This window comes from Capsicum annuum, chromosome 7 (assembly GCF_002878395.1).
Source record: "Capsicum annuum cultivar UCD-10X-F1 chromosome 7, UCD10Xv1.1, whole genome shotgun sequence".
In the NCBI taxonomy this organism is placed as follows: domain Eukaryota; kingdom Viridiplantae; phylum Streptophyta; class Magnoliopsida; order Solanales; family Solanaceae; genus Capsicum; species Capsicum annuum.
This window is the reverse complement of record NC_061117.1, coordinates 83,842,071-83,850,357: the sequence shown is the minus strand read 5'-3', so window position 1 is coordinate 83,850,357 and position 8,287 is coordinate 83,842,071. Positions and strand designations below refer to the sequence as shown.

The window sequence follows — 8,287 nt, the reverse complement described above, 5'->3', positions numbered from 1 at the left end:
CTGTCGGAGTTATTCTCTTGCCGAAGAGGAACGTCATGGTTGTAGATCGGTCAACGACTGGTCTTGACAATTATATGATTCAAGTGTTCTTATTTTTATTATTATTATCTAAGGATTTTTTGGCGATTGAGAAAACAAAGGGAAAACATGAGGCTTTGGCCTTTGGGGTTGGGGGGTGGGAAGAGTTGTGTGCTTCTTGGCATATTGGTTATCTATTCTAATTTTAGGGAGATGGGCTTTGGAGATATGTGGGCCCCTTACAAATTTATACTTAATTAGCTCATTTATGTATATAGCCAATGTTTCATATGAATGAAGAGCAAATGAACTGTTCTATGTTGGGACTTTATGCTTGGGCTATATACAACATTCTGCTTATAACAACCTAAAGCATTTTTAGCCAAGATGGAATTTCATCAATCAAGAACTGATCCAAAAGTCTTACTGCTGATATCCCGTGTTTACAAAATGCATGCAGCAGAAGCACAATCTCTTCTCAATTCTCCCAACTTGAATTAAAATTCCCTGGTTAATCAGCAAACTTGCCTATCTTCAGAAGCACGGTTGGAGAGTGTAGTACAATTATGTTGCTTTCACAAAGGATGACTTGCTCCCAAAAGGGAATCTGTTGATTTTCTCTCAATTGCTTGGACATAAGTGTGATTTTTTACACCACAATTAAGGTCTCTATTTCACAGGTCCAGCATTGCCAAGCTACAGAAGCTTTCATCAATTGACTATAACAGATAACAATACTCTATGCTTAAATAACAGCAGGAGACTTAAGAAGATGGTTTCTTATACTTCAGTTGAAAACCATATTCATAGAATGGAACTCTTGAGAAGTTTAAAATCCTTGACCTCGACAGAAATGTGTGAATCCATCGATTTATCTCAATTGAACTTTTGCCAGGAATCTTTTCCACTTTCGCTTCTTCCAACAGAAATTTCAACCTTGCTACATCCTTCCATCTTCCAGCTTTAGCATAGATATTTTTTATTAGTACGTAGAAAGGACTGTCAGGGGATTTAAATCAAAAAGTTGATCTGCTACAGATTCTGCCTACTCAAGATTTCCATGAATTCTGCAAGCATCAAGCATAGCTCCCGAAACATTTGCATCAGGCTCAATCGGCATGTTCTCTATAAATTCATAAGCCTCAAGAAGTTGGCCTGCTCGTCGTAGAAGATACACCGTACACGCATATGGCTCCACCCCTGGCACTATCGAGTATTCTATTTTCATGCTCTTAAAGTGCTTCCTCCCTTCCTCTACAAGACCTAAATGTCGACAAGCAGTCAATACAGCAGTGAAGGTGAAGCAATTAGGTCACATTCCTTCTTCTTTCATCCTTGAAAAGAACTCAAGAGCATCTCTCCCATGACCATGAGAAGCACAAACGCCTATAATTGATGTCCAAGAAACCACACTTCTATTGGGCAACCTGTCAAAAACATCTCTAGCCAATTCGATATTCCCACATTTTGCTTACATATCAATAAGTGCATTAGTGATTGGAATATTGTATTCCAAACCTTTTCTTTTGACAAGCTCATGAACCCATTTTCCAGTACAAAGTTCCCCCAATCTGGCACAAGCAGAAATAACAGTAACCACAGTAATATAATCAAACTCTATCCCTTGATCTAGCATTTTATAAAACAATTTTATTGTAACAAAACCAATATCATTTTGCTCATAAGCAGTAATTATTGCATTCCACGAAACCACACTATGATTCTTCATTTGATCAAACAAAGATCAAGCAACATCAACAAGTCCACACTTCCCATAGAATGCAATCAAACCATTAACTAATGAAACATCTATTTCCACTCCTAACTTAATACTATACCCATAAATCAAATTCCCAGGTCAAAACACTCCAATATCGCACAAACAGGAAGTATACTTACCAAAGGTATAGCATTAGGCAGCTATTAGGCAGCATACCTGAATTAACCATTTTGAGAAAAATTCTTAATCCCTTATCAGGAATTCCATTTTGCACATATCCTGCAATTATAACAGTTCAATTCCTCACTCTCATTTGATCAAACACTAACTCAGAATCCAAAGTCTCCCCACTCTGGGCATACAGAGTAATCAAAGAACTCTGTATAAACATATTAGATTCCAATCCATATTTAATTATTTTACAATATAGTTCTCTACCTTCTCTTAAAGAGGACAACACAGAGCAAGAGCGAAGTATAAAAGAAAATGTATAGCTATCAGGTAAATATCCCTGGAAATGCATGTCTTTGTAAAGAATTATGGCTTCTTGACAAGGACTCATGTTGGAATATCCTCGAATCAAGGTGTTCCAAGCAAACATATCTCTTTGAGGCATTTGGTCGAATAGTTTCTGGGCATAGTCCATTGTGGGTGACAATGAGCACACCAAATATACAAGTTTTGTGCATACTGGGACGTTTGCGTAGTGACCAGTTGTCAAGACCACTGCGTGTAGCCATTTGAGAGCTGCAAGGGAATGACATGATCTTAAATGGTTGGCAGTGGGAGAAGTAGCCAAGTCAAATGGCACGGCGAAGAGGGGCTCAAGCTTCCTCAGTAGTGTCCTTAGCAAATTGGCTGACATGAATAGGAGAAAATTGATATAATTCTACTACTACTATCTGGCTGACTTTTAAAGTTGGATAACTAACATAATACTGATTTTTGAACCTGGATATCTATTATAGTTAAGATTGATTTAGATTTGAAGGGTGGACTCAACTAAATTTACCCATAGAATAAATATAAATTAAGAATCTCATGGAACATATATATATATATATATATGAAACTTAGGATAGTAAGACTAGATGAAATAATGGGAAACTATAAGAGCTTGTTTGTCTGAACAATGAACTAAATTGCTAGTTGTGCGGGCTGACCCATATTGAGAGCTTATAACTCAATTGAAGTATTCTTGGAACGAACGTATATGTAGAATAGTAAACTTATGTAGCTTTGTTAGAGTTTCTACTAACATTAGGGAGGAAAGAATGTTTGGCATGATCTGAGTGAGATATCTGAATAAGAATTATAACATGGTTTGAGCATCCAAGTCTGCTAGTCTGAGCTCATAGAATAGGAACGACTTAGAGTTGAACATGAGACACCTCTGGCCTGAAGCTACCTATCATGAAACGAGAGAATCTTAGGCGAAGAGTAACGATAAGAATATTATGCTTTTAGCAAAAAGACTAACAACTTAACTTAGAAACATTTCTCAACCATGGTTCCTTCTTATGGACATACCACACTTAGCTAGCTGGAACTTCTAACTTTCTTATGGGTACACTACATATGACTGATAAAAGATATGTCTAGCCTAACTAAATACTCTCACTCTACTTAGTCTTAACTCAGAGATGCAAGGCTCTACCACTTAAAGGACTACACTAGTCTTAACCTTGAAAATCTAAATTCTATATTCACTTGGAGCAATCACCCTCAAAGATACACTTCTTCTTGCCACCTTAAACAATCAACCTTAAGTTCCAATCATAGAGTTATTAACCACCATAAGTCATTATTTTCAGGTATATCAACCAATCATTTAGGCCTATCTATCAACTGCTAGCAACATTATCCTCAAAGGATAAAAAAGGTTACAAGGATCTAGGACAAGAGGATCTGAAATAAGGGGGATACTATGAAATCTTGATGGAAGGATTTCATAAATTTGGCGCTCAACTGGGGACTGATGGGTAAAGTATACTATGATTAAACTTATTCAAGAGATCTAATCATGGAGCATACATGACGTAGTATGATCTCACAAGTCATCAAGGACATATCATTGAGTACCTGAAACTAAGCGTACTGTAAAATACGAATACACGAGTCATGAGATATATTACTTGAGAGTGAAATTCATAGAGTCATAGAGTATGATTCGCACTACTGAGTGGGGTGTTACTACTTATTCTAGAAATTTAGAGTAGACATGATTCTTTATGAGGTTGATGAATATGAGTTATGATCATATCACTGACATGCATGGAATAAATAGAGTGTCGTAATGAATAAAGTACAAGAAATATAGAATGGTAGGAATTGATTGGGTATCTACCTCCCCTAACTCTGTTGTAGAACTTCGCTAAGATTATTACTAGAACTGCAAACCTTATTTGGTTCATTGTTCTATTATCTTCCTCTTAGATTTAAGCCATCATTCCATCCGTAGACCTCTTTAATAACTCTAAACTGAACTGAAATTAGTCTACTCTAGAATTTTTGATATAATAGTATACATAAATACTAAACTTCCCATGAAATACTATATCTAAATGTGTATAAACCGCTGCTAGTACATTTTTATGAGATACAACTCTTAACTTTCAATATATCCAGTAGTCATTATACAATAACTTTAACTCTAATTAACTTAGAGTCTTCTGAGGTATCACAATATCCCCAGTACACGCATTTTTCTTCTAAAAATCAAAACTCTATTCTTTTTTAGGATCATATCCATACTACTTCCCATTCGCAAGTACACACTTACGACTACTAAATAGGAATCATGAAACACTAGTCCACTCAAAATTTTATGAACATACTCAACCTTAACAAGCTTCTCTACCTTTCTGGTCAGTGCCAACTTTTGATCCTGGATAAAGAATTAACATACTTTAAGTCCTCTTAACTAGTAAATCTCTCTCAAATCGCTATATACAATCTAAACAATACGTTTTTGGCTCAATAGGTATATAACTCCCATATACTAAATCTAGATAAACACTATCCCCAGTTTACTAATGTTACACTTCTAGGCTCATACTTCTAACTCTAGGTTATGCTGTCATAGGATTCTGTGAAGGGATTTGAGGAACATCTGACTTTAGCTTAGTGCATGATTTTCATAAATAGGAATGTACTCTTTAAAAGTTTGGAACTTAAAGGCACTAATGGGATCCTTTCAAGCCCCCGTGCAATCTCATAACATTCTGTAGAGATTGTTTGATAAAACTCTATTAGTAGAAATTTAAGTTTGACTATTTCTATTACCTAAAAAATAAGGCATAATGAATAGGAATGGAAAAATACTAGAATCTATATAAGTTTCTTCGAGAAAATCTCTACGTCACGAGCTGAAATATGAAAGAAGGAAAATATTTTTTAAATACCTAGTAGCCTTTCGAAGAAAGTACAGATGTCACCATACCATTTGGTAAAATTCTACTAGACACGACTTCATACACATCTTAGGACACTTGAACCTTATGCTCTGATACCAAGTTTGTTACTAGCCGAGACTACCCCTAGTTGTTACTAGCCGAGACTACCCCTAGTCCTAACATAGTGCTTATAACCATAAGTGATCTTAACCTAACCCATGGTACTAGCGTAATGCATGAGGAACTGAATATAAACATGAATAAGAGCTAAAATAACTGAAAATGAAAATAACCATGAGATAAGTTATTTAAAAACATTACTATTAGAATGTTTAGTTACAACATCTGTATTCTGAAAAGAAATAAAAACTGATTACAACAACTCTCGCTGACTATCTGTGAAGCCTCTACTAATACTAACTATACATAGCTGGGACATGACCCTCAGCAATCCCTAATCAATACTTATAAGTAAGAAATGAAATACTGAAACTACAATCGACTTGAATCCTCAAAGTAAGAGAATTTATCACCCGCTACCTGCATGTTGTGATTTGCATTGCTATGATCCTGATAGTAAGCAACTAAATCAACATCATATGAAAAATTTAGGTAAAATTATTATGCGACTAGTACTTTGGAATGTACTAAGTATGTGAGATATGCACTTAACCTAAAAACATATAAAATATGCATTGAAACTGAGGACATAAGCCATTTGCTGAAATATGCATTTCAAACATATATGTACGCAAAAGTTGTTAGGCGTGGTGAGATCTCTATATCATGAGCTAAAACATTTTTATAAACTAGGGAAGCCGTAGAAACGTTACTATTATATGCAATCTCTATTTAATACTGAATACACTTTAAAATTGTAGTGAATGCTAACTGAAAATAAAAAGATGAACTTGAGCGCAAATTGGATGCATGGATTTGAACTATAGTGCGATGACCCTATGTAAAATACATATATACTGATGTGTAGTGATCGGCTGAAAGTTTATAGGATAAAAGAAAATAAAACTAAACTGAGGGTTATGTATAAATAATGGGTCTAAATATGGGATGCAAACTGTTGTATTGACCAAGTAAATAAATATGTAACTGATCAATACTGTACTGAATAAATTGATTACAAGGTCATGCAATAAGGAGTTTAAAAGTGGGAGATACTATTAACTAGTAGTGAAGGACATCTGAATAGAAATGAAATATGTTAACTTGGTTAAACAATCTACAATGACCCAAACACCATAAGAACCATGGAAAGTGCGAGGCAAACTACTAACAAAATCTATGGTAATTCGCTCCCATTTCCACTTAGGAATGGGCAGCCTCTGAGTCAATTCTCTTAGATACTGATGCTAGGCCTTTACTTGCGGACAACATAGGCAACGAGCCACAAAGTCTGCCATATCTCTCTCTATCTACTCCACCAATTATATTGTCTCTAATCTCTATACATCTTGGTTGTCCCAGGATGAATGTTATATCTAGAGCTGTGATCCTCATGCAAAGTCAACTAGACCAAGTCATGGAGTCTCAGAACATAAATGCGACCATCAAATTAGAAGACGCCCTCAGAATCTATAATATTCCTCTCAGACTCACCACTCAACACTTGATCACAAAGGAAACAAAGCCTACTATCCTCAGATTGACGATCTTAAATCTACTAAAATAACGAGGACCTGCCTCCACACTAGCTAAAATCCTCCTACGATCTAAAATATCAAGGTAAACTATCACGTTAGATAATGATTGAATGTACTATGCCAACAACATCTAAGAAACTAAAATACCAGTCAAGCTACCCATACCCACTGTCTTTCGACTCAAGTCTTTTGCTACCATGTTTTCCTTACCCAAATGATACAAGATGGAAATATCATAATCCTTAAGAAACTTATCTACATATGATGTCTAGCATTAAGCTCCCTCTGGGTCATAAGATGCTAAAGACTTCGATGATTGGTGAAAATCTCATAATGCACACCATAAAGATAATGCCTTCAAATCTTAAGTATGAAAACTACCACTACCAACTCTAAATCATGAGTGGGGTGGTTACTCTCGTGAACTTAAGCTGTCTCAAAGCATAAGCAATAATACAACCTACTCCATTAGTACACAATCCAAACCAATACCAGAAGAATCATAAATCATAGTGAATCACTCACCCTCAACAAGAAGAGCTAAAATAGGAGCTGAAATGAGAAAATCCTTAAGCTTCCTAAAGCTCGACTCATACTTCTCAGACCATTGGAAAGTAACCTCCTTTTAAGTTAATCTGTTCACAGTGGATGAAATGTTAGCAAAACCCTCGATGAATCATTTGTAATAATCAGTTGAAGCAATGAAGCTACAAACCTCAGTCAGAGATATAGGTCTAGCCCAATTACGAATCGGCTCAATCTTCAGTGGGTCTACCTTAAACCATCCTTAGACAACAAATATCTAAGGAATGTCGCTGACTCAAGCCAAAAATCATTCTTAGAGAACAATCCTTAAATACTATGCATGCTCCTCTCCACTCCTCGAAAACACAAGAATGTTGTTGATGAACAGAATCACAAAGAGATCCAAATAAGTCCTGAATACTTAGTTCATTCAATCCATGAATGCATCTAGGGCATTAGTCAACCCAAATTACATCACTAAGAACCCATAATGACCATATCCAGTCCTAAAATCTATGTTTGGGATATCATTATTCCGAATACTCAACTGAAGGTAACCAAATCTCAATTCAATCTTAGAAAAAATTATCACACCCTGAAGCTGGTCAAATAAATTATCAATGCAAGGCATAGGATAATGGTTCTTTACCGTCACCTTATTAAGCTACCTATAATCAATACACATAAGCATTGAGCTATCTTTTTTCTTCACAAATAATACAGGAGCTCCTTAAGGGGACACACTAAGTCTAATAAAATCCTCAATAAGAAATCTTAAACATGAGAATTCACCCCCTTAAGCTTAGTAGGAGCCATATGGTAAGGTGCCAATGAAATAGCTTGGGTGTCAGGCTCGAGATCAATAGCAAACTCAATCTTATGAAAAAGGGGAATACTATGAAGATCGGTAGGAAACACATCAAAAACTCTCAAACTACAAGAATAAATTCATGCGATGGACTCTTCACACT

The 8,287-nt window shown here is 35.7% G+C and overlaps 1 pseudogene; it reads right to left on the bottom strand.

Annotated features, from left to right (window-relative positions):
* Positions 1-264: 264 nt before the first annotated feature.
* Positions 265-2,925, bottom strand: LOC107877101 (annotated as a pseudogene).
* Between the last annotated feature and the right edge of the window lie 5,362 nt (positions 2,926-8,287).